This window comes from Aquarana catesbeiana, linkage group LG03, assembly GCF_042186555.1.
Source record: "Aquarana catesbeiana isolate 2022-GZ linkage group LG03, ASM4218655v1, whole genome shotgun sequence".
NCBI classification, from domain to species: Eukaryota; Metazoa; Chordata; class Amphibia; order Anura; family Ranidae; genus Aquarana; species Aquarana catesbeiana.
In genome coordinates, this window is record NC_133326.1 from 461,955,973 (window position 1) to 461,983,548 (window position 27,576).

Below are 27,576 nucleotides of genomic sequence, written 5' to 3' on the forward strand. Positions count from 1 at the left end.
GAAACAATGTGGCTCCATACATATAAATGAAAAGGAAACTATATAGTGTAATATAGTCAAAATACTTTTATTAAAAGAAAACGCTCCCCACACCGGGGTACTCACATGGCACTGGTGCGTCAACGGCTTTCTATGCAAAACCACTGGATGTTTGGTGCGGTATGCTGTGCTGGGACAGCGCTGGTGTAAAGTCCGTGTCAGTCTCTCCGTCCTGGTGTAAAGTCCATGTCAGTCTCTCCATCCTGGCCAGGGGCCAGGATGGAGAGACTGACACGGACTTTACACCAGCGCTGTCCCAGCACAGCATAGGTGTGGGTGAGCACATTAGCTTAAGGGGGTCACGAAGGAGCACCGGAGCATGCTTTGCAGCACTCAGGATATCTTCGGCATGATGTTGGATTGTTGTTACAGCTGAACACCACCTGCATGCATTGTTTTATTATCACTGCTGGACATTATTTGCACGCACTATTTAGAGTGCCGAAGAGAACTTTTTTCATTATTTATTATTTATTAATTTTTTCAAAGTGCAACGAAAGTAAAGATTCTTTCAAGAGATTTGGGATTTTTATAGGGAAATAGTACGTCTATTTGCAGTAGGTATCAACAAGAGAAATAGTTCAAATATTATTTTTATTAAATTGCATTAAAAAAGAAAAAAGTATACAAGACAGATATCAATATATATAAAAAACACCAGTATGACCATCCGGTATTATGTTCAAAATCCATTCATGCCTGTCAGCCAACATGTTTCGCAAAAGTTTAATTGCTTCATCAGGGCATAGATCGGCATCATTGATTCTTTTAAACTACATAAACAACAGATAAGTATACAGTTACGTGGCAGTCATACACATTCGGGTACAGTAAAGAACATATGACAGTTGGTCAAAACATTTAATCTGGTAGTCTCACCTACTGGTACAAGTCTAAAACCAAAAGCACACGCTACCATTGCCAGATATCGTCCACTGTACCAACTGCTGCAAAAAATCCAGGGGTGCCAGATCCCAACCGGATAATGCCAATAGAGGAACTGGACCGTACAATAGCAGAACAGGAATCTAGTATGTAGAAAGCAAAACAGGGAAATAGATAAGCCACTAAGCTACCCAGTCCAAAAGGACCATATATGTATTTAATCTATTCCATAAGGTAATCAGTATAACATATAGTCCAACTCACTTAGCTACAGGTAAGGTTAGTATTGGTTATAAGCTGTATAACACTAGCAAGCTTGAAAAGGGGGGGGTTCTAGTTTAATATGCACTAATATAGAGCACGAGGCCCTATAACATAACGTGATTAATCCATGTCAGGAGATTGACAGACAAACTGCCAAAAAATCTGCTCTTAAACGGATAAATACCCTCCATCCCCCAAAAATAAGTGAAGGAGATAATGCATATAAACACCCAAATATAGTAATAGAGGTACCCTTTTAGTGATAATGAAGATTAAACATGGAGATTTACCTGTAAGGCTCAAAGATAGGGGCTCCTCAATCAGAAGGACTCGTCCTGTCAGCACAGATGGGTCTGGGCCGACTGCGTCTGTAAACACAGCGGCGCCTCCATCTTTTTTACGATCCCACCGGAAGTAAAAAAGGTCAGTGATGACCTCCGGCATTATTTCCGGTCCGGACGTCCCCGCACATGACGCGCACGCACTACGCCAAGCGTCACCACTATTGGCGGATGCGCGCGCACTGCCCACACCAGAGTATTGAAGTGAGGGCATATGGAGCGGACATGAAGGCTCCGCCCCGTTGCGCGGGGACGTCCGAGTCCCCCTATCTACGGCCATAGCAGCAGTATGGCACCTGACTCGTCCAGCATGGAGGATGCTTCGTTATTATATAGTCCCGCAAATGACTATATGCATTTATGTTTTGAAAAACAATGAGGGTATAGAACGTTAAGTATCTTGATACTTTAAACATGATAATAACCCATGCAGGGATCCTTCCCCTCAAGACCAAACAGGTATGCATGAGTGAAACTCCACAAAATAAGTACCTATACATTATGGCAGCCATTTATTTGACAAAGTGGAGAAAAAAAAAAAAATCCCCTGGCTGATTTATCCAAGTATCTTAACCCTCCCTAAAAAATATATATACAAAGGATCGAACCAGACAAGGGGTATTTATATCGGTGGAGGATGAAATTGAGGGAAAAGAGTCCCAACTGAGGCTCACAACTTTAGTGTTACAGAAATGATTTATAAGAGAGTGCTGTATTGAGGCCTGGTGGATGAGTGGCCTGCTGGCCAAAAATCCATCTCGCCTCCCTCTGAAGTATCCGTTTGTCTACATTTCCTCCCCTCTCAGAGTCACATATGACCTCCAGAGCAAAGAAGGAAATATAACTAGGATCAAAGCTGTGATGGAGGCCAATGTGCTTGCAGATAGGAGTGTATAAAAGTCCGGCATCCAGATAGTATAAATGGTCCTGGATCCTTGTGGCGAAAGGACGTTTGGTTTTACCAATATAGAAAGCGCCGCAACGGCACGTGGCAAGATAAACAATGCCTGCTGTGGAACAATCTGCGTAGCCCTTTAGCTTATGAAAACCTCCTCTTGGGAGGGGGCAACCTATGCCTTCTCTGATCCATGGGCAAAATTTGCAGTGCCCACATCTAAAAGTGCCGTTGCCGCCCTCCGCCCCCAGTAGGGGTGTTGTAGATTGTAGATGACTGTGTACTAACGTGTCCCTAATGGACCTTGACTTTCTATACGTGATCTGTGGCACATTAGCTACATATTTGGAAACTATCGGGTCCTCAGAGAGGAAATGCCAGTTTTCATTGATGAGATTCCGGATCGACTGTTGATGGGTCGTGAAAGTGGTGATAAGTTTCGTAGTAGGATGGGAGTCACATACTTTTTGTTTAAATAAAAGAGTATCACGTATGTTTGATTTGGCCCGTTTATAGGACCTTTTGAGGATTTTCTTGCTGTAACCCCTATCAAGTAACCTCCTGTAAAGGGCTTTTGCTTCTCTTTCGAAGTCTTCATTTCTCGCACAATTCCGCCGTAGTCGCAAGTATTGGCTGTAAGGTATACTATGTACAAGCGTACGGGGGTGAGAACTAGAGAAGTGCAATATGGTATTCCCCGCAGTCTCCTTCCTGTATAATGTACTAAAGACGGAACCATCCTCTTTAAGGACAAGGCGCAGATCCAAGAAGGGGATGGAATATGCATCTGATTGAATCGTAAACTTCAAATTGAAGTTATTCTGGGACAAAAATTCCATGAAGTCCGACAACAGGTTAGTGGAACCTGTCCAAATGAGGAGGACATCATCGATGTATCTCCGCCAAAGAAGAATATGGCGGAGATACATCGACGCCCCCTCGCTGGAGAAAAGAGTGCGTTCCCATCCCCCCAAGTACAGGTTGGCATACGATGGGGCACAGGAGGTCCCCATCGCTACCCCCTGTACCTGGAGGTAGGTGACGCCATTGAACAGAAACATATTGTTGGTTAAAATATGTTCCAGTAATATGGTGATAAATTGACCTAGTTCCCAGCTATTAGTGTCTCTTTCTCTCAGGAATTCCGAGATTACCTCTATGCCCTTGGTATGTGGGATGCTTGAATAAAGAGCCTCTACGTCAATTGCTGCCAAGATTGCTCCTTGAGGTATCGTGAGTCCTTCCAGGATTTTCAGTAGGTCTAATGTATCCTTGAGGTATGAAGGCAAGCTTCTGACATGTGGGCGTAAATAGGCATCTACGTATTGGCTGGCAGTCTGGGTATGGCTGCCTATCCCAGATATAATTGGACGTCCAGGGGGATTCACAATGTTCTTATGAACTTTGGGTAATGAATAAAAAGTTGGCGTGATTGGCCATTTGATTTCCAAGAATTCCCGGGTATCTTTATCAATCAAGCCCTGTTGGTATGCTTGATCAATGATGGTCAGATAGTTAGATCTTGCCTCAGTGAGCTTTTGAGCTGGGACTTGTTGATACCATTCCTGGTTATTGAGTATGTTTAGACACATATTGATGTAATCCTCCCTATTCATCAAAACTACATTTCCTCCCTTGTCGGAGGGTTTGATTACTAGGTCTTCCCTCTCCATAAGATTTTTTAAAGCTGATTGTTGTGCTGGTGATAAGTTGTTGATGGTACACTTAGGAAATTGCATCCCTTCAATTTGCTTGGTAGTTTGTTTCAAAAACGCCCATATCGCTGGGCATGTTTGAAGATTCGGGAACTTTTGAGATTTTGCCTTAAATTTCAATGGTACAGTTGGAGTTGCTGTAGTTGCCTCTTCCTCCTCAGATGATGAGTCTTGGGAATCTACATATCCTTCGTTCTCATCTAGTAATTGGATCAGCGTTTTCAATGCCCTAAAGTCCTGTACTTTGAAACCTTTGTATAGGTCTTCTTCCCTTTTCACCCCCTTCCCTCTATCGGTGTCAAAAATATACTTATATGTTAAGTCTCTTGCAAAAATATGCAAGTCTTTAACTAAAGTGAATTTGTCTATATGCTGTGAGGGACAAAAACTGAGCCCTAGTCTTAATACCTCCAATTCCACCAATGTGGGCTGATATGATGAGAGGTTAATAATGTCTAATCCCGATTTGTTACATTCTGTTTGAGTACAAATGGATCCATTTTCCCGGTCCGTTGTGTCATTGGAGTGGCCGGGGGGTTGGAGATATGGCCTAAAGGGGTTCATCCTGTTTGGGGACCACGTCCATGATTGGATTTTGGTACAGCCCCCATTTCTCTTGGGGGTGCTACATCATTTTCTGGTACATCCCCAAACATAGGGAGAGATGTCATCGTACCTGCAAATGAATCATTATAAGCACCCTCGCCTGAGTCTGAGTAGGACCCATTTTGTGGATGTCTAGAGGGAAAAATAATACGCTTTTTGCTAGTGCCTCCATGATTCTGGAGTTCACTATTATTTCCTCGTTTCGGTAGGCGTCCCCTACTATGTGAACCTCGTGATGATTTGGGAGGTGGTTTATAGGATGAAACAGATGATGAGGCTGATGCCTCAGAGTCAGACCTATATGGGGTTTCAAAGTTTGTGTTGGTCCGGAATTGTCTCTTCCGTTTGTTTTTTTGACCTCTGGGCCATCGATATGCGTACCCTCCTGAGAAGGCTAGTTTATCTTTATAGAATTTCGTGTCCTTCTTAGTAACAATATTTTTGTTGTAATTTTCTAAATATTGTAATAGATCATTTTCTCTCTTTTTAAACTCTGCACTTGTAGCTAGTTGGTGTCCACTCGTTTTAAGTGATTCAATTTCTTTATCCAAGTCATTTAACTCTTTATTATATTTAGTTTTTAGCATTGAAATCATATGTGCAGAGCACCTATTATGGTTTTGTTCCCATTCCTCTTTGAAGACTGGATCAGTCATTTCAAAGGAGGGAAAAACCTGTATTCTCAATCCTTGGGGACTAATTTTTTCTCTTAGATAACGGTCTAAAAAGCGAATGTGCCAACCTAAATTGGACTTTTTTTCCATAAGTCTTTTAAGTTTCAGGAAAAAAATATCTAAGTTGATCTCAGTTTGTGTGTGGGAAGTACATGTGCTCTGTATGTTATCCAAGAACTGATCCCAATTGGATCCCAAAAATTGTGACATTATATCGATAGATGTTCTGATTGATAGAGAGAGAAATATAGTGGTTAGAGGCCAACGGGAGAGGGAGGGGGAAAGGAGGGGGGAAAACCCACACAATTTGTCAAATACAAAAATGGATACACCATATATCAAGCGAAATTATCTCAGAGTTCAAAAAAATAATTGCGGTCATGAATTAGATAAAGCCTGTGGATGTCCAGAACCAGCAAAGGCGGGTTTTGCACCCAATATTAATATGATTAAACCAAGTGGTGAAAGGTTGTGGATATACACAGGAACTAAGACGATTCTCCCAATCCCTAAATATGACCAAAGTGCAACGAAAGTAAAGATTCTTTCAAGAGATTTGGGATTTTTATAGGGAGATAGTACGTCTATTTGCAGTAGGTATCAACAAGAGAAATAGTTCAAATATTATTTTTATTAAATTGCATTAAAAAAGAAAAAAGTATACAAGACAGATATCAATATATATAAAAAACACCAGTATGACCATCCGGTATTATGTTCAAATTCCATTCATGCCTGTCAGACAACATGTTTCGCAAAAGTCTAATTGCTTCATCAGGGCATAGATCGGCATCATTGATTCTTTTAAACTACATAAACAACAGATAAGTATACAGTTACGTGGCGGTCATACACATTCGGGTACAGTAAAGAACATATGACAGTTGGTCAAAACATTTAATCTGGTAGTCTCACCTACTGGTACAAGTCTAAAACCAAAAGCACACGCTACCATTGCCAGATATCGTCCACTGTACCAACTGCTGCAAAAAATCCAGGGGTGCCAGATCCCAACCGGATAATGCCAATAGAGGAACTGGACCGTACAATAGCAGAACAGGAATCTAGTATGTAGAAAGCAAAACGGGGAAATAGATAAGCCACTAAGCTACCCAGTCCAAAAGGACCATATATGTATTTAATCTATTCCATAAGGTAATCAGTATAACATATAGTCCAACTCACTTAGCTACAGGTAAGGTTAGTATTGGTTATAAGCTGTATAACACTAGCAAGTTTGAAAAGGGGGGGTTCTAGTTTAATATGCGTGATTAATCCATGTCAGGAGATTGACAGACAAACTGCCAAAAAATCTGCTCTTAAACGGATAAATACCCTCCATCCCCCAAAAATAAGTGAAGGAGATAATGCATATAAACACCCAAATATAGTAATAGAGGTACCCTTTTAGTGATAATGAAGATTAAACATGGAGATTTACCTGTAAGGCTCAAAGATAGGGGCTCCTCAATCAGAAGGACTCGTCCTGTCAGCACAGATGGGTCTGGGCCGACTGCGTCTGTAAACACAGCGGCGCCTCCATCTTTTGTACGATCCCACCGGAAGTAAAAAAGGTCAGTGATGACCTCCGGCATTACTTCCGGTCCGGACGTCCCCGCACATGATGCGCGCGCACTACGCCAAGCATCACCACTATTGGCGGATGCGCGCGCACTGCCCACACCAGAGTATTGAAGTGAGGGCATATGGAGCGGACATGAAGGCTCCGCCCCATTGCGAGGGGACGTCCGAGTCCCCCTATCTACGGCCATAGCAGCAGTACGGCACCTGACTAGTCCAGCATGGAGGATGCTTCATTATTATATAGTCCCGCAAATGACTATATGCATTTATGTTTTGAAAAACAATGAGGGTATAGAACGTTAAGTATCTTGATACTTTAAACATGATAATAACCCATGCAGGGATCCTTCCCCTCAAGACCAAACAGGTATGCATGAGTGAAACTCCACAAAATAAGTACCTATACATTATGGCAGCCATTTATTTTACAAAGTGGAAAAAAAAAAAAATCTTTACTTTCGTTGCACTTTGGTCATATTTAGGGATTGGGAGAATCGTCTTAGTTCCTGTGTATGTCCACAACCTTTCACCACTTGGTTTAATCATATTAGTATTGGGTGCAAAACCCGCCTTTGCTGGTTCTGGACATCCACAGGCTTTATCTAATTCATGACCGCAATAATTTTTTTGAACTCTGAGATAATTTCGCTTGATATATGGTGTATCCATTTTTGTATTTGACAAATTGTGTGGGTTTTCCCCCCTCCTTTCCCTCTCCCTCTCCCATTGGCCTCTAACCACTATATTTCTCTCTCTATCAATCAGAACATCTATCGATATAATGTCATGATTTTTGGGATCCAATTGGGATCAGTTCTTGGATAACATACAGAGCACATGTACTTCCTACACACAAACTGAGATCAACTTAGATATTTTTTTCCTGAAACTTAAAGGGGTTGTAAAGGTAAAAATGTTTTCACCTTCATGCATTATATGCATGAAGGTGAAAAAACTTTTGACAATACCGCCGCCCCCTAGCCCCCCCGTTTTACTTACCTGACACCTCGAATCTCCGCTGCTCGTTCTCGTCATCTCCATTGCAGCTCAGCCTGGTCGCTGATTGGCTGCAGTGGATGGATTGAAAGCAGCGCAGCCATTGGCTCGCGCTGCTGTCAATCACATCCGATGACGCGGCGCACCGGGGGGCGGGGCCGAGTGATACAGCGAGCGGCTATAGCCGCCGGCTGTATCACGGGAGCGCGCTCGCAACAACTAACCACCATGTGAGGGAGCTCGCATTAAGGTGGTTATTTCTTGCGGGGAGGAGCTGAAACAGCCGCCGAGGGACCCCAGAAGAGCAGGTTCGGGGCCACTCTGTGCAGAACGAGCTGCACAGTGAAGGTAAGTATGACATGTTAGTTATTTTTTAAAAAAAATAAAATTACCTTTACAACCCCTTTAAAAGACTTATGGAAAAAAAGTCCAATTTAGGTTGGCACATTCGCTTTTTAGACCGTTATCTAAGAGAAAAAATTAGTCCCCAAGGATTGAGAATACAGGTTTTTCCCTTCTTTGAAATGACTGATCCACTCTTCAAAGAGGAATGGGAACAAAACCTTAATAGGTGCTCTGCACATATGATTTCAATGCTAAAAACTAAATATAATAAAGAGTTAAATGACTTGGATAAAGAAATTGAATCACTTAAAACGAGTGGACACCAACTAGCTACAAGCGCAGAGTTTAAAAAGAGAGAAAATGATCTATTACAATATTTAGAAAATTACAACAAAAATATTGTTACTAAGAAGGACACGAAATTCTATAAAGATAAACTAGCCTTCTCAGGAGGGTACGCATATCGATGGCCCAGAGGTCAAAAAAACAAACGGGAGAGACAATTCCGGACCAACACAAACTTTGAAACCCCATATAGGTCTGACTCTGAGGCATCAGCCTCATCATCTGTTTCATCCTATAAACCACCTCCCAAATCATCACGAGGTTCACATAGTAGGGGACGCCTACCGAAAAGAAGAAATAATAGTGAACTCCAGAATCATGGAGGCACTAGCAAAAAGCGTATTATTTCTCCCTCTAGACATCCACAAAATGGCTCCTACTCAGACTCAGGAGAGGGTGCTTATAATGATTCATTTGCAGGTACGACGACATCTCTCCCTATGTTTGGGGATGTACCAGAAAATGATGTAGCACCCCCAAGAGAAATGGGGGCTGTACCAAAATCCAATCATGGACGTGGTCCCCAAACAGGATGAACCCCTTTAGGCCATATCTCCAACCCCCCGGCCACTCCAATGACACAACGGACCGGGAAAATGGATCCATTTGTAATCAAACAGAATGTAACAAATCAGGATTAGACTTTATTAACCTCTCATCATATCAGCCCACATTGGTGGAATTGGAGGTATTAAGACTAGGGCTCAGTTTTTGTCCCTCACAGCATATAGACAAATTCACTTTAGTTAAAGACTTGCATATTTTTGCAAGAGACTTAACATATAAGTATATTTTTGACACCGATAGAGGGAAGGGGGTGAAAAGGGAAGAAGACCTATACAAAGGTTTCAAAGTACAGGACTTTAGGGCATTGAAAACGCTGATCCAATTACTAGATGAGAATGAAGGATATGCAGATTCCCAAGACTCATCATCTGAGGAGGAAGAGGCAACTACAGCAACTCCAACTGTACCATTGAAATTTAAGGCAAGGAGGCAGGAGGCGGAGCCTAGCGGAGCAGACATGCATTGTTAGAGCTCCACACCGCTGAGGAGAGAAGAGAAGGACAAAGCGGAGCCTGCAGGCTCAAAAGGTATCCATTTGAACCTTTTTGCCCCAGGGAACAAACTGTGAAAGTTTGGGCAGGAAATATGGTACTGGGAGGAAACCATGGCAGAAATAAAAATCACCTCACAAAGAGCTCACAGGCACTCACTGCAGCTGAAGCAGCTCCAGTCACCTCACAAGATACAGCATCAGGGCGCTCTCACAGACAGAAAATGTCACAGCAAGACTCTCCATTTGAGTCAGATACAGAACAAATCCTCTCACAAACTTCTCCACAAGCCTCCTCAGTATCCCCAGTAATATTATTACAATTTGAAAAGATGCTTCATAAGGCTTTAAAACAAACCTCAGACCAAATAACAAAAAGCCTAACCAAAGAAATAAGAGAGCTGGGAAACCGCACCGCAGCCTTAGAAATAAAAATGGATGAAATTGAAATTACAACCCAAGAAAATATAACAGAATTGGAACAATTAAAAAAAGAGAATTTAATACTTCAAACTAAGCTCGAAGATTACGAAAATAGAGCCAGACGTTCAAACTTGCGCATAAGGGGAATACCTGAAACTGTGACAGACCTGCAATCTACTATTACTGCTCTATTACAAGAACTAAAGCCAGATACCCCTATTGAACGTTTAGAACTGGACAGAGTACACAGAGCCCTCACAGCCAAAAAGAAAGATGGACCCCCACGTGATATAATCACAAAATTTCATTATTACAGAACGAAAGAACAAATACTAATTGCTGCAAGAGAAAAAAAGGAACTTAATTTTCAAGGACACAATTATCAAATTTTTGCTGACCTATCCCAACTTACTATTACTAAAAGACGATCCATGAAACCCCAACTAATGGAACTGCAACGCCACAACATTATGTATCAATGGGGCTTCCCCTTTTCAGTCAGATTTTTTTTTTTTTTTTTTTTATTATTTCTTTTTTTTTTTTCTTTCTTATCCACTTCAGCGAAAGTTTTCCGAGAGACATTATTTCAACTTTATGTGTCAAACTTTATCTCTTCTCCTTTTTCACATCATTGTGGATTGTTTCCGTCACATCTTTATTATTTTTCCCTTCTAGGATATTCTTAAATAATTTTAACAACCGACGACAAAACGCCTTCTATAATTATAAACCCTATTATTATCTTAATCTCTCTCAGTCCCTCTTATTTCCCCCCGCCCCCCGTCCCCCTCGCCCCCCCCCCTCCCCCTCCCCTGTATCTGGTCCGTTCCTTTATGTTGTTTATTTATCCACTTAGCTCTGCACCTATTCTTTCTTTTATCCTATCTAAATAAATATCCGAGACTTTGTAGTTTTTCCAACTTTCCCATCTACTATTATCCCCTTTCTCTCCTCCTTCCATTTTGTAGTGATAATCTATTTCCTTTAGCCAGTTTCTAATGTCTGGTTTTCCACTTTTTAGCCAATTCTTGGGAATTAAGGCCTTGGCCGCATTCAGGAGGTTAGGTATTATTGATTTTCTATATTGTTTCTTAGGTTTATTGTAGATATGGAAGAGGCAAGTCCAAATATTTTGTTCTATTTCTTCTCCAGTTATTTCTTTTATGTTATTTAACACTTCCTTCCAGTACTCCATTATTATTGGGCATTCCCACCATATGTGTGTGATCGTTGCTATTTGGCCACATTTTCTCCAACACAAGGAGGTTCTATCTTGATGGAATCTGTGTATTCTTACTGGGGTCATATACCATCTTGATACTAGTTTATAATTCATTTCTATGGTCTTCATGTCCCAAGCCTTATTATATCCCATTTCTATCATTTTTTCCACTTTTTGGTTATCTATTTTTAAATTCATTTCTTTTTCCCATTGATTTATATATTCTGGTCTTTCTTGTGCTTCCAAATCTGTCAGTATACTATAAATTTTTGATGTTCCGTTTTTTAATGGTGTTTCATTGCTACATAGCTTTTCCAGTGCAGTTAATTTTGTTTCATCTCTCAGTGGGTGTGGTATTGTGCTTACTAGGTGCCTTAGTTGAGTATACTTCCATTCATTCATCTTCCATCCATTCCTTTCCTCTATTTCTACTCGTGTTCTTATTTTACCATTTCTAGTGATATCTTTCAGTTGTGGGTTACCTATTCCTTGGATTTCAAATATTTCCCTCCCAGGGGTGAAGAGATTCAATCCTGTGAGTGCTAATAGTGGTGAATTATATTTCCATTCATTCTTTAAGTGGATGGTGTCCCAAATTTTAAATACATTTTTTGTTATTTCGTGCGTGTCGGTGTCCAATATTCTATATTTCCGTGGAATCCAAATATTCTTATGTAGTGTGGCTCCACTTATTGTGTTTTCCATTTCCACCCATTTTTTTTCATTTTTCTCATTTGTCCACTCTAACATTCGTGTTAAAACTATGGCTTTATAGTACCTACTTATATCTGGAGCGGCAAGACCTCCATGCTCCTTTTTCCTTGTGATCAGTGTGTAATTAATTCTTGGTTTTTTATTAAGCCATATGTATTTTAGCAGGATTGTTTTAATTATTTTAAAAAAGCTCTGCGGGATTTTTGCTGGTAACATCTGTAATCTGTAGTTTATTTTAGGTAATATCGTCATCTTAAACATATTTATTCTTCCAATCCATGAAAGTGGCTGTATTCTTAACTTTTTCATTTCTCAGGATTTTCATTTTTCAGAATTGGAACAATTAAAAAAAGAGAATTTAATACTTCAAACTAAGCTCGAAGATTACGAAAATAGAGCCAGACGTTCAAACTTGCGCATAAGGGGAATACCTGAAACTGTGACAGACCTGCAATCTACTATTACTGCTCTATTACAAGAACTAAAGCCAGATATCCCTATTGAACGTTTAGAACTGGACAGAGTACACAGAGCCCTCACAGCCAAAAAGAAAGATGGACCCCCACGTGATATAATCACAAAATTTCATTATTACAGAACGAAAGAACAAATACTAATTGCTGCAAGAGAAAAAAAGGAACTTAATTTTCAAGGACACAATTATCAAATTTTTGCTGACCTATCCCAACTTACTATTACTAAAAGACGATCCATGAAACCCCAACTAATGGAACTGCAATGCCACAACATTATGTATCAATGGGGCTTCCCCTTTTCAGTCAGATTTAACTACCAAGGTACAATTTACAGAAGCAGATCAGCAGATGAACTACAACAAACCCTTTTAAAATTAAATCTGACAGAACCCACAAGCAGCAACACTCCCACACGCAGAAGAATGGCGTCATCTTCACCTTCAGGCAGCACCCAGAAAATTTCAGAACAAAATGGGAATCATCATTCTCACAAAAGAGGCCGTTATGCCACATCATCCATGGACCAAGAAGATTCAATGGACTGACATCCTAATTCCTGATATCTCTTCATTTATTATACTAAGAGATGGTTCTCTATAAAAAACCTATATTTATAACTGAATGTAACTGCATTCTGATAGTCACACACTGTGTGGGATCATGTTACATTTCAGTTATATTTCTTATTACTTCTGATTCATTTAGCCTTAGAATATATAAGTGAAATAAGGAAATTCTTGTTCAGTTATATATTATCAGGTAATAACAATAGATTTATTACTTTTTAAGACAAATATGTTCAATAATCCAGAAGTATTGGAAGCTTTTTCTTTCTTTTCTTAAAACAAATATATTATTACCTAACTAGGTCCTAGAATTATGTTTTTGTTTATTCTAATCTGAAGCAATACAACCTCAATTTTATGAGTTAACATATCTAAACAGTTACATATGAATAAAATATGTAATTGTTTACTCTAAAAGGGTTAAAATCCCAAAATAATTCAAACTATCTTCATCAATACCAAAGTTATTAACAGTACCTTTCTAACTGAATTATTTAGCCTAGGGCAAGACTAACCATATACAACCACCCTGGAATAAATAATTTCAACAAAAACTATATTCTGCACTCCAATTAATGAAACATCATTTTGATGTCTTTTGACATAGCACTTCTCTCCTGTAAGCGGAAGATCCGTGTACCCCATTAGCCCTCCTCATTCTCCCAACCATATTATGTGGGAGTGTGACGAAGGCACTTATTCCCCTGAGAGAGATATTTATTCTCTTTCACGGGTAAATTGTGATTACTTGCAAAAAATAATTTATACAATGTATCATCTAATCTCATATGTTTTTTGTTTACTCTTTACTCCAGAATTCACTGGTTTCTTTTCTATCTATTCATCTCTTCAGTCCACACAGGTTGATCTGCGCAGTCAGCTCTGCATAACAAAAAGTAAGTCAAAACTATTTGATCTATTGCCATGGCACCACTGAATATACTTTCCCTGAATGTTCAGGGAATAAATGTCCCTCAAAAAAGGACCAAAGCCTTCCGTACTTTCCATAACAAGAAGGCTCACATAGTATGCCTCCAAGAAACACACTTCACCAAAGATTCTACTCCAAAATATATTTCTCCTTTTTATCAACAAATTTACACGGCTTCTGCCTGTACCAAGCAAAGGGGAACTCTAATTGCATTTCACCGATCCACACCATTCACCTTATCATCAGAAATTAAAGACCCAGAAGGTAGATACCTGATACTCATGGGTTATATAATGGATACAGCAATCACGGTGATTTCCTACTACGCTCCTAACAAACAACCTACACCATTCCTCTCACATATATTACAAGTGCTTAATACACACAAAATAGGAACAGTGATAATGTGTGGGGATTCAAACCAGGTCCTCCTCCCATTTCTAGATAAATCACCTTTTACACCATCCAAAATAACCTCTAGATTACCTTTTTCTCAACTTCTTTCCAAATACAATCTGGTAGATTCATGGAGAGAAAGTAACCCAATGAAAAAGAAATTCACTTATTTCTCGCACCCTCATCAAACCTTCACCAGAATAGATCATATTTTTCTAACAATAGGAATGATACCAGAAATTATTGCATCAGATATAATTCCGATTCCGTGGTCTGACCATAATGCAGTATACACTACTATAGCCTCAGCCATACCAAAAGCACATGACCCAACGTGGTACTTACCGGACATAATGCTCAAACACCCACTACATCAGATGGCCATTGAACAAGCTTTAAAAGAATACATATCAATTAATAATACAACAGACATCTCCCCAATAACACTGTGGGAAGCTCATAAGCCTGTCTTGCGTGGTACAATACAAAGACAAATTCCACTATTTAAACGGGAACGCAAAAATCTAGCAAAAAAACTAGAACTCAATTTTAATGCAGCCTACATATCATTTCAAGATAACCCATCTCAGAGTACAAAATCTCATCTGGAAAAATCTAGATTGGAATACGATCTATTTCTCACTGAGTCAGTTGATAAATCCCTCAAACGCTCCAAACACAATTTCTACATGAATACAAACAAACCAGGTACATATTTGGCTCGGGCATTAAATTCAACTAACAAATCTTTCAAACAAATACGTTTGAAATTATCAAAAAATGTTTACACTTGTAATCCAGTTAAAATAGTCCATAAATTTCACTCACATCTCGCAACTTTATACAAGACAAACAATGAATTTAATCCTACAGAGGCTGAATCCTTCTTCTCAAAAATAACCTTAACTGAGTTATCTCAGAATCAAAAAAGCAGTTTGGATGAGCCTATAACTATAGATGAAGTTGCTAACGCCATAAAAGACCTAAAACTTAACAAAAGACCAGGCCCAGACGGCTACTCGGCTTTATACTATAAAACATTCTCAGAAATACTCTCTCCCATTCTCACTGAAACTTTTAACAAACTTCTAGATGGACATTCTTTTCGGCAAGAAACACTAATGGCAATTGTTTGTATGATCCCAAAACCCCTTTCTGATGATACTTCCTGTGTGAATTATCGGCCTATCTCTCTGTTAAACCTCGATATTAAATTATTAGCAAAAATAATAGCAAAACGCCTCAATAGCATTATAGGAAAATTAATACATAGAGATCAAGTAGGCTTCATGCCAAATAGACAGGCAGGCGATAATATACGCAGGGCAGTGTTATTGGCACATATTGCTAAAAAACGGAAAATCCCTTTATGTTTTCTATCTCTCGATATTAAGAAGGCATTTGACACAGTATCCTGGCAATATATGCAATATTCATTACAAAAATGGGGTTTTGGACCCCACTTTTTAACATGGATCAAAGCATTATATAATAAACCCAAAGCCTATATAAAATATGCTGGATACAAATCTGAAGCCTTTAATATCGAAAGAGGTACCCGACAGGGTTGCCCATTATCTCCCTTATTATTTGCCCTTATACTCGAACCCATGGCCCAATACATCAGAACAAACCAAACTATAACTGGCATTGAAGTAGGAGGTATTACACACAAATTATGTATATTTGCAGACGATATATTACTTTTTCTATCATCACCACGGGTCTCTGGTCCTAACTTAATACCAGCTCTTGATGGGTTTGCAGCCCTATCCGGCCTTATGATTAATCCTAAGAAATGCCTAGTGCTTAATATTTCACTCACAAACATGGAATTGATCCCGGCTAGGGCTGCACTCCCATTCACATGGGCAGAAAAATCAATCCCATATCTTGGAATTCATTTAACAGCATCTCATTCTGACTTATTCTCAACCAATTATCCTCCTGTATTAAGACAGATCACAAATCTAATAAAACAATGGTCGCAACTTCCTTTATCCTGGATAGGGAAGATTAATGCAATCAAAATGACTATTCTACCCAAATTGCTTTATCTATTCAGAGTCCTCCCTATTCCAATTCCTTCCTATTTTTTGAGAATAGTACAAAAAAGAGCAACTTTGTTTATATGGGGCTCTTCTAAACCACGTATACCTATACACACACTACATCTTCCCAAAAATAAAGGAGGCCTGGGATACCCTAATTTTACTAACTACTACAGAGCAGCACATTTGGCCAGTCTGTCCAAATACCATGCAAAACAGGAAATCCCATTATGGGTATTTTTAGAGGCTTCAGAAAATGACCCTCTATTAATATCAAATTTATTATGGCTTGATCCTAAAGACCGCTTTAAAATTCATAATCCCATAACTAAACACTTCTTATCTCTCTGGGATAAACTAAAAACCAAATATCAGTTACAATCTCCACACAATCCTCTCCTTTCTTTTATCAGAAATCCGGCCTTTTATCCGGCATGGATCTACCCAAATTCTTTTAAAGCTTGGACAACATCAGGCATTCAGACACTAAATGACTTCATAGCATCTAAATCATTCCTTTCATTCCCATCGCTTAGAGAAAAATATGATCTACCAAACTCTGAGATATTTAGATATCTCCAAATCAAAAATTTCTATACACCATTCCTAAAGAGGGATACACCATTATCCCAATTATCCATTTTTGAATCAATCTGTACAAAAGATCCATTTGCTAAAGGTACAATTTCATCACTTTATAATCAATTATATGGAGTAGCAAATCTTAATAGACCCTCTTACGTTCAGAGGTGGGAGGAGGACCTGGGACGAACTTTAGAAGACACGGACTGGTCTAACATATGGCTCACATCTAAGTCATCTTCACCCAACATCTTAGCACTGGAGACAAATTATAAAGTCCTAACTCGCTGGTACCTTGTACCCGCTAGAGTAGCAAAATATTCACCTAATACCTCAACTCTTTGTTTTCGAGGATGCCCAGAAATAGGCACATATTTACACATATGGTGGACGTGCCCAGTAATCTAAACCTTCTGGAAGGAAGTCTTCGTGATTGCATCTAAAATATTTAAAAAAATAATACAACCAGATCCATATTTAACTTTACTTAATCTAAAACCGGAATGGTTAACACTCTCTCAATTCAAACTTATGATCCAACTAATAACGGCTGCAAAACAAACAGTGGCCAAGGCATGGAAATCTCCTACATTGGTACTAGCAGAAACAATTCACAGAATGAATAATACAATGTCCCATGCTAAGATGGTAGCCATCGATCAAAATCAAATTCCAAAATTTGAAAAACTTTGGCATCCTTGGATAAAACAACAGTTCCTGTCAAACTTCAATGACTCTGTCCTGTTGCCATGGTAACAGATTAAATGACTTACAGAGACACCCATTCTAAGGCTTCAAAGAGAACTAAAAAGAATAATAAACTGACGAGCGGGACAACCTTGTGGACCATACCTCTACCTTTCAAGCCTTTTTCTTCTTTCTCTTTCCTTTTCTCCACCTTACGATTAAAGCTCATTATCAGAATTTATTTGACCTATATACACTCTACTTGTAATCAATATGTATAGTAGGTATAAATCATTTAAATACCTACAAAAGTAACTAAGGAAATGATATATATCTTTAATTTAGGTTTACGTGAACCCAACGTTAAATATTTGAAATTTCATGATATTTACCTATATAAACCCTACTGTAAAACAATGAGCTTACTTTATAGATCCTTGTAAACTTACTTTATGTATCTTTATAACATTGTATACTCAATAAACTTCTTTTGACAAGGAAATTTAAGGCAAAATCTCAAAAGTTCCCGAATCTTCAAACATGCCCAGCGATATGGGCGTTTTTGAAACAAACTACCAAGCAAATTGAAGGGATGCAATTTCCTAAGTGTACCATCAACAACTTATCACCGGCACAACAATCAGCTTTAAAAAATCTTATGGAGAGGGAAGACCTAGTAATCAAACCCTCCGACAAGGGAGGAAATGTAGTTTTGATGAATAGGGAGGATTACATCAATATGTGTCTAAACATACTCAATAACCAGGAATGGTATCAACAAGTCCCAGCTCAAAAGCTCACTGAGGCAAGATCTAACTATCTGACCATCATTGATCAAGCATACCAACAGGGCTTGATTGATAAAGATACCCGGGAATTCTTGGAAATCAAATGGCCAATCACGCCAACTTTTTATTCATTATCCAAAGTTCATAAGAACATTGTGAATCCCCCTGGACGTCCAATTATATCTGGGATAGGCAGCCATACCCAGACTGCCAGCCAATACGTAGATGCCTATTTACACCCACATGTCACAAGCTTGCCTTCATACCTCAAGGATACATTAGACCTACTGAAAATCCTGGAAGGACTCACGATACCTCAAGGAGCAATCTTGGCAGCAATTGACGTAGAGGCTCTTTATTCAAGCATCCCACATACCAAGGGCATAGAGGTAATCTCGGAATTCCTGAGAGAAAGAGACACTAATAGCTGGGAACTAGGTCAATTTATCACCATATTACTGGAACATATTTTAACCAACAATATGTTTCTGTTCAATGGCGTCACCTACCTCCAGGTACAGGGGGTAGCGATGGGGACCTCCTGTGCCCCATCGTATGCCAACCTGTACCTGGGGGGATGGGAATACACTCTTTTCTCCAGCGAGGGGGCGTCGATGTATCTCCGCCATATTCTTCTTTGGCGGAGATACATCGATGTTGTCCTCCTCATTTGGACAGGTTCCACTAACCTGTTGTTGGACTTCTTGGAATTTTTGTCCCAGAATAACTTCAATTTGAAGTTTACGATTCAGTCGGATGCATATTCCATCCCCTTCTTGGATCTGCGCCTTGTCCTTAAAGAGGATGGTTCCGTCTTTAGTACATTATACAGGAAGGAGACTGCGGGGAATACCATATTGCACTTCTCTAGTTCTCACCCCCGTACGCTTGTACATAGTATACCTTACAGCCAATACTTGCGACTACGGCGGAATTGTGCGAGAAATGAAGACTTCGAAAGAGAAGCAAAAGCCCTTTACAGGAGGTTACTTGATAGGGGTTACAGCAAGAAAATCCTCAAAAGGTCCTATAAACGGGCCAAATCAAACATACGTGATACTCTTTTATTTAAACAAAAAGTATGTGACTCCCATCCTACTACGAAACTTATCACCACTTTCACGACCCATCAACAGTCGATCCGGAATCTCATCAATGAAAACTGGCATTTCCTCTCTGAGGACCCGATAGTTTCCAAATATGTAGCTAATGTGCCACAGATCACGTATAGAAAGTCAAGGTCCATTAGGGACACGTTAGTACACAGTCATCTACAATCTACAACACCCCTACTGGGGGCGGAGGGCGGCAACGGCACTTTTAGATGTGGACACTGCGAATTTTGCCCATGGATCAGAGAAGGCATAGGTTGCCCCCTCCCAAGAGGAGGTTTTCATAAGCTAAAGGGCTACGCAGATTGTTCCACAACAGGCTTTGTTTATCTTGCCACGTGCCGTTGCGGCGCTTTCTATATTGGTAAAACCAAACGTCCTTTCGCCAAAAGGATCCAGGACCATTTATACTATCTGGATGCCAGACTTTTATACACTCCTATCTGCAAGCACATTGGCCTCCATCACAGCTTTGAAATATGCTCCTTTTTTGGCCTACATGCATGTTTGCCTTCACTAACCTCCCCAGTATGCTATCCTGGGCCCATATACACCTAGCCTAGTCACTTAACAATGTATTTTGTCAGCTCCATTGTAGTGCTTTACCCTAAACACCCCCTAAAATGTGTACAAATGTTATTGCTGTCCTTAAATTCAGGCAGAGTGCCAAAGGCTTTTTTTTGGGTCCCAAACTCAGCTCGAACCCTCCCCCCCTAATTTTTTTACAATGGGCCATCAGAGGGGGGAAGGAATCTGATAAGTGTGCCTTATATTTTTGTCATGAAATACTCCTTAAAATACATGTTATACTGATGTCGGCCAAGAATGTTTGTGTCTAATCTGCTTGCAATGTTATGTGCAAAAGTACTAATATTTTTTTTTCTGTTTTGACTCCACAGTTTCCACAGGAATGGCAGGAATGGCAGACTGTGGCATCCCATTTTACCGACTGTTGGGACTTTCCCAACTGTGGAGCGGCTAAAGATGGGAAGCACGTCCACATAGTGCCACCACCCCATTCGGGGTCTTACTATTATAACTATAAGGGGTTTAATAGTATAGTGTTAATGGCGGTGGTGTCGGCACAATATGAGTTCCTCTATGTGGACATGGGGAGGAATGGCCGGATGTCAGATGGAGGAGTCTTCGCCCAGACGGAGTTTTACCAATGTCTCCAGAGTGGTAGCCTGGCATTGCCACCTGAGGCCGACAACGTTGAAGGACTCCAGTTCATCTTTATTGCTGATGAAGCGTTCAGTCTGGGCGAGCACCTGATGAGGCCATTCCCCCAAAGGACCCTCATCCCGGAGAGGTGGGTTTTTAACTACTTGCTGGCCAGAGCCAGATGAGTCGTTGAGAATGCCTTCGGCTGCTTCCGCCTGTTTCTGACAGCAATACACATGGCAGACTACAAAATCAACCATATCATCTTATCCTGCTGCATATTGCACAATTCTTTAAGGAAAAATGCCCAAAATTATATTGCCTGAGGCCGGATTTCCTGAGAATCCCCTGATGGGCCTGGATACTGGCCGTCCTGGCTTGGCACCCCAAAGCGCCCGTGAAGTTTGGCAGAAATATGTAAATTATTTTACGGGTAGGGGGGCCATTGCTATGCCAGACAATGTGTAAATTAGGGATGAGCTTCGAGTTCGAGTCGAACTCATGTTCAACTTGAACATCGGTTGTTCGCAAGTTCGCTGAATAGCGAACAATTTGGGGTGTTTGCAGCAAATTCGAAAGCCACGGATGACCCTTTAAAAGTCTATGGGAGAAATCAAAAGTGCTAATTTTAAAGGCTTATATGCATGGTATTGTCATAAAAAGTGTTTGGGGACCTGGGTCCTGCCCCAGGGGACATGGATCAATGCAAAAAAAAGTTTTAAAAATGGACGTTTTATCGGGAGCAGTGATTTTAATAATGCTTAAAGTGAAACATCAAAAGTGTAATATTCCTTTAAATTTCTTACATGGGGCTGTCTATAGTATGCCTGTAAAGGGGCGCATGTTTCCCATGTTTAGAACAGTCTGACAGCAAAATGACATTTCAAAGGAAAAAAGTAAATTAAAACTACTTGCGGCTATTAATGAATTGTCAGTCCGACAATACACAAAAAAGTTCATTGAAAAAAAGGGCATGGGGGGGGCGTGTCTGGCCAGCGGAGAAGATGGCCGCTTAACTGAGAGCTTTGGAACCCTCAGCAACTCACAGCGACGACAGGCAGTGGCTCTGTGTGCTACGATCCGGCTCCCCACACTGCCGAGCATCGCGGAAGAGATGACAAAATGGCGGAAAGCTAATAAACCGCCGCAGCGCCTCACAGACTTCTATCTGGCGGCTCCACCGCAAGGTAGGCAAAATGGCGCCAGACCTAGCTCCAGCAGAGCGGCCCACACACAGACTGCCCATCAAGCTGTAGGGAGACAGGCAGACACCCATCCTGAGGAGCTGAGAGAATTCTCCCTCCCTTTTACTCCCACCATCCGCAGCCCAGCAAAAAACAGGCTACGTAGGGAGGAAGATGAATTCTCTCCTGGGCTGCAGCAAGCTCTCTCACAGGCTTCAATGCAAGCTAACAAGCAGGAGTCCCTTATAGATCTGTTCCCAGCCACAGAGCAAACCATCTCAGAAAGCACAATGAAAAATATGCTGCTCTCACTCAAGAGAACACTATACAGTGGCTTTTCAGATATGTTTGCCCCCTTCAATGATACAGTTCAATCACATACTGATAAAATCCAGCAGTTAGAATCCAAGATGGTGGATCTCTACTCTGCACACAACGATCTTGTTGATGCATATGCTGACCAGGAATCTGAGCTCCAGTGCCTTCAAAACAAAATGGCGGACTTAGAAGACCGCTCAAGGAGAAACAACATTAAATTTAGGGGAATACCTGAAACCATACCCCCAATGAGCTCACTAATTTTGTCCAGCGCCTCATGAAAGCCCTAATTCCGTCCCTGAGCGACATCGAATTATGTGTCGATAGGGTCCATCGCATACCTAAACCCAAGTTTCTACCTGACACTGTGCCCAGGTACACACTGGCACGCATTCACTATTACCATGTGAAAGAACGTGTCATGGCGGCGGCCAAACAAAGTCTGGCAGTTCCAGAAGAATTCATTGGTATTTCTCTATTCACAGACATATCGCAGCAGACAGCAATGAACAGAAAGAAACTCACTCCACTTACAAAAATCCTACGTAACAACAGCATCATCTATCGATGGGGTTTCCCCACTAAATTGCTTGTCACTTGGAATGGCAAAACATACCCCATATATAGTGTGGACAAAGGCATTCAAATCTTTAAACAGTGGCAACTTCTCCCTCCTGATGCGCAGCCTCCAGCTCCGTCCTCTCCTGAACACCTGCAAGCTGAATGGTCCTAACAGGGACCTTTTGTCCTTAATTGAGCCTCTCCCTGCTACCATACATCTCGCATTAGTGTGAGGCTGGGAGCTCGTCTGCCTAGTTTGTTCCATTTTCTTTCATAGTTCAGTGCGCAGCACTGCTAGTTTACTTGCCCCCCCACGGTCCTATAGCAGCCTCGGCTGCCCATTGTGCCTATTGCCAGGAGTTTCTTAAATATGTTATTTCTGTTTGTTTCCCACCTACCCCTCGATTTGACTCTCTGTACCCTTCTAGTCACCATTCAAGATGCTGAGAACTCCACGCACGGACCCTGATCTGTGGAACCTCTACCTATCTCGTCAGAAGTGATCAAACTGAACAACCCTACCGTATGCGACATTAATCCACGGATATTGAACTTCCCACCCATCAGGTACTCCTTTCCCCTTCTTCCTCAATATGACACAGTCTCATATGACAACACCCTAGCCTATAACAGACTCTCTCCATGCCTCTAAAGGTTATGTCCCTTAACTCTAAAGGCCTCAATAGCCCCATTAAGCGTGCAGCACTGTTAAGGGAAGCTCGCTCCCTCAAAGCAGACATAATTTTTGCTCAGGAAACTCACTTTGCTGCCAACAAATGTCCACGACTGAATTTCCAACATTTCTCTCATCTATACCTAGCAAATGGCCTCAAAAACGCTTGCGGGGTTTTTATTGCCATCAAGAACTCTGTTGCTTTTCGCCACATTTGCATCATTCCGGACCCCCAGGGACAATACATCATCCTCATTTGTGAACTGAACCAAACGGTTTTCACACTAGTCAACCTTTATGCCCCAAACACGAAACAGAGGAGATTCCTAGCCCCGCTACTTGCCAAGGCCCTGGAGGAAAAACAAGGCACCTTGATCATTGGTGGTGACTTTAATTTAATCCTTAACCCTGCCATAGACTCTACTACCTCTACAAGGAGATCTGCACACTCCATCACCCCATTACGCCACAAGTATGAGTTGTATGACATCTGGCGCTGTTTCCACGGGCCTGAGAAGGACTTTACCTTTTCATCTGCAGCCCACTCTTCTTATTCCCGCATTGACTTTTTTAACTGATAAAATATCTTTACAAAATGTTCTCCACGCTGACATTGGTACAATTTCTTGGTCAGACCATGCTCCGATTATCCTAGAATTTGACGATAAATTTCGTAACTCCCCCCCTCCATTATGGAGACTGAATGCCTCCCTCTTGGAGAACAAGCAATTGTACCAAAAGATTGTGCAAGAACATCACAACTTCTTTCTGTATAATGATACTCCGGACGTTAGTAAGTATACTCTATGGAATACTTATAAGGCGTATATGAGAGGGATACTAATTAAACTGGCTTCATACACCAAGAAACAGAGGATGAGACAGATTGATGACCTGCTCCAATCTATAGCCACAAAAGAACGAGATAATAACGATAACCCGACTCTTTGTTTAACTAATGACATCCTCCAAGAGAGACAAAAACTAAGATCCCTGTTACTTTATAAATTCGAAAATCACCTAAAATACCTCAAAGCTAACTATTATAGCCTGCATAACAAAACAGGAGCTTGGTTGGCTAAAAAAGTCAAGACGAAACAGCTTAAGCACAAAATAACTACGCTTAATCACCCCCTATCCCACAAAACTTTTCAACCCCAAAGATATTGCCAATGCCTTTGCGGATTACTATCGATCTCTCTATGATCTCCGCAGTGATAAGGCCACTCCCCAACCCTCTCCTGAGCTTATTAATAATTTTTTGAGCAAAGTGAAGCTTCCTAGCCTTACTAACGATCAATTCAGGTCCATCTCTCAGCCATTCACAACCCAGGAAATATGTTTGATCATCAAAAAACTCCCCAACCACAAATCCCCAGGAGATGATGGTTTCTCAAACGAATATTATAAATGTCTCCCTAATGAAACTGCCCCTCATCTACAAGCCATCTTCAATCTTGCTTCCTCCTCTGGATCTTTCCCTCCCGAAATGTTGAGAGCCGTGATAGTAACGATTCCCCTAATCCAATAAGGACCCCACCTGTCCTGCTAACTACAGGCCTATATCCCTTCTCAATATGGATGTAAAGATCTTTGCCAAATTTCTAGCACTTAGAATGCAACAAATTTTATCACACCTTATCCACCCTGACCAGGTGGGCTTTGTGCCAGGCCGTCAAGCCCCAGATGGAACCAGGCGTCTCATAAATCTGACCTCCCAGGTTAGGCCCTCTCGGACGCCTTTTCCGCTCCTCTCTTTGGATGCGGAGAAGGCATTCGATAGGGTCCACTGGGGATATCTTAAGATAGTACTTGACGCATTTGGCATTCGTGGATGGTTACAAACTGCTATCCTATCCCTATACTCCACCCCCTCAGCCACAGTACTAACCTCGGGGATCACTTCCAAACCAATACAAATAACGAATGGAGCTAGGCAGGGATGCCCCCTATCGCCTATGATTTTTACACTACTCATGGAACTGCTAGCAGAGAGTATTAGGTCCCACCCTGACATTACAGGCCTCTCTTTAGCAGGAATTGAACACAGAATAAGCCTCTTGGTGGACGATGTTATGCTCATACTTTCCAACCCCAAAACATCACTACCTGCAACACAGACAATATTAGACGAGTTCAGTGAAGTGTCCTACTACAAATTGAATGCAACAAAGTCCCAAATCCTAGGTATTAATATCCCAGCCCCTTTGAAGTCAACCTTATCCAAAACATTTCCTTTTCTTTGGTCCCCTCATTCGCTACCATTTCTAGGCATTCAACTGACCCCACATACATCACAGCTTTACGAACATAATTTTAAACCTTTCCTGGACTCACTACCCCAACAACTCTCTCATCTACAGACCCAAGAACTCTCAACAGCAGGGAAAATAGCAACCCTGAAAATGTTAGTTCTACCTAAACTGCTTTACTTATTCCGCACCTTAAAGCGGAGCTCCACCCGAATTTCCTACACTAACTGCAGCTGATTACCGCAATGTCCTAATGACAAAACGGCACTTTTTTTTTTTTTTTACAGCCTTTACCTTTGTTCTTGAAGCTGTCTTTGTTTTCTGCAGGAAGCACAGGCTGTGGTTAGGGGCGTGTCTGGAGCGGCTAATTACTCACTTCCTGTAAGCCGCACTGGCTCCTGGGAGCTTGTGTCATTGTTCCCAGGAGTCAGTGCGGCCGTCTGTTGCAAGAGTTATCGAGAGATTTCCATAGTGGGAGTGACGTCATTACGACAGGCACGTTCGTAGGGCGGTTCCCTACGCCATTGTAATCGAGGGAAAACAGGTAATACTGCCCAGTATACATGGTCAGTATTACCTGAACACACGTGTGAGAAGGACAATCGGAGGACAGGCTGCAGAAATTGGAAGCTAAACCTTCATATACTACTACAAAAAGGTGAGTCTCAGTAATGTTAGAATAATTGTATTTTTAGTAATGAAATGTAAACTGCTAAGTGTATTTTATTTAGTATTCCAGCATTTGAACGTGTTAGTAATGTTTTTTGTTTATGTTAATAATCGCAGCACATGTAAGTTTTAAACAGTATATTTTCCTTTATTTTTTTTTTTTAATTGGATATTTGTAATAATCTGCGATTAGTGTGTAGTCTGATTTTTTTTTATTATTACATTTTGTAATATTCACTAATTATTTTTCGTTAAATTTTTTTTTTTTTTTTTTTTATTAAACGCTAAATTATAAAAATTATGTATATATATATATGACTATTTTTTTTACACCGAACTTTTTTATAGAATATAAATTTTCTAACTTGGATATTTTTTTTGTTATATTTACATTTTTATGTTAGTTTATTTAATTAAAAAAAGTTTCAATCATTTATATGTTACTGCTGTATATGAATTTTATTTTATTAGAATAAGATTTTAATTCTGTTATTTTCTGATAAATCTGACATTATAGTATCTATTTAATTTTTATTTTGTTTCCTTAGATTGTATATTTTGATTGAACGTTAAGCGTAAAGAAGAAATTTAATATACATCAACGCTAGCTGCATTACATTTCAAGGTATGTAAAATATAAAAATTTATTATATGATTTTTTTGAATTAAATGTTACTTTTATATTAAATTAAATGTATATAATTTTTATTTATCCCAATAAGGAATTAAGTGAGGTACTAACGTTAATTTTTTTTTTAAGAAAAAAGAGATATTGAAGATCTTGTATCGGACATCTCGGGTAGCGGATCCTTTGAGTTTATTACAGGTAATGTATTAAATTTATAATTATTTTCAAATTATCTATATATTTTTATATATATCTATATATGTCTATATAGCTCTATATATATCTCAATTATGAAGCATTTACAAAAAATGTATATATATATATATATATATACATTTTTATTACTATTTAATCAACATGTATCTGTAAAATTTCTTTCTTTTATTGTCATTAATTTATGTGTCTATATTTTTTTCCATAGATTGAAAAGACA